We start from the raw sequence: 713 nt of genomic DNA, 5'->3' as shown, positions 1-713 counted from the left end.
AACTTAGAACGACTTAAACCTAACTAACCTAAGGACATCACACACATCCATACTCGAGGCAGGATTTGAACCTGCGACCGTAGCTGTCGCACGGCTCCCGACTGAAGCGCCTAGAACCGCTCGGCCACATAGGCCGGTCTACCATGTATTCTAGAGAAGCTGCCCGGTCGTCAGTGGCGCCTGTTCTTTCGAGAACAGTTACTATCTATATATATATGGTTAAACGTTACCCAGCCATTGACCTTCGTCTGTGCGAATGCGCACAGATTGCCCGAAATCTTACGGGAATCGTCACCTTAGTGTGGGCCAGTATTGAGTGGATGGGCAAACACCTATTACGTACATTACGTTTGTGGATTGTGGCCGGTTGGAAATGTGAGTCTCACGGGAAGCGTGTAAGGGATAAATGCCTGCAGTCGCGGTATTCATCTGTGTCCTCGGTGGCTCAAATGGATAGAGCGTCTGCCATGTAAGCAGGAGATCCCGGGTTCGAGTCCCGGTCGGGGCACACATTTTCAGCTGTCCCCATCGAAGTATATCAACAACACCTGTCGGCAGCTGAGGGTTTCAATTAACTATCAATTGTGAAGGGGATTCGAAGAACCCTTTGCCAGGCACTTAAATGTGATTTGCAGAGTATCCATATAGATGTAGATCAAAGCTCGTCCCGTGACGCACGTGCACAAAATGATTCATACTGCAAACATACTCGC

At 49.2% G+C, this 713-nt stretch overlaps 1 non-coding gene across 1 annotated transcript; it reads left to right on the top strand.

Annotated features, from left to right (window-relative positions):
* The first annotated feature begins 434 nt into the window (after positions 1 to 434).
* Trnat-ugu (transfer RNA threonine (anticodon UGU)) lies at positions 435 to 508 on the top strand. Its single transcript has one exon. It is a non-coding gene; the product is annotated as a tRNA-Thr (tRNA).
* Positions 509 to 713: the final 205 nt, after the last annotated feature.

This window comes from Schistocerca gregaria, unplaced genomic scaffold (assembly GCF_023897955.1).
Source record: "Schistocerca gregaria isolate iqSchGreg1 unplaced genomic scaffold, iqSchGreg1.2 ptg000440l, whole genome shotgun sequence".
NCBI lineage: Eukaryota > Metazoa > Arthropoda > Insecta > Orthoptera > Acrididae > Schistocerca > Schistocerca gregaria.
This window is presented reverse-complemented; position numbering and strand designations above follow the sequence as displayed.